Below are 235 nucleotides of genomic sequence, written 5' to 3'. Positions count from 1 at the left end.
TGATGATGCTTTCAATGCCCCTCGTAAAGCATAGATGTATCTAACATGAACAAAAAAGAACGCCTTCCCCTTTATTATTTTTTACAATTTTATCATGGATAAAAATGACTAATGAGACCTTTTAGGTTTTAGGTTGTTAGATTTATATCATTTAAATTTAAATTTGATTTTAACACTGCAACAGAACGGCAGTATCGCAATGTGGCCACTAGATGGTTCAATTTTCAATGTTTTT

The sequence above is a fragment of the Fundulus heteroclitus genome, chromosome 20 (genome assembly GCF_011125445.2).
Source record: "Fundulus heteroclitus isolate FHET01 chromosome 20, MU-UCD_Fhet_4.1, whole genome shotgun sequence".
Lineage (NCBI taxonomy): Eukaryota > Metazoa > Chordata > Actinopteri > Cyprinodontiformes > Fundulidae > Fundulus > Fundulus heteroclitus.
The sequence above is the reverse complement of the archived record's forward strand: the minus strand, read 5'-3'. Positions refer to the sequence as shown.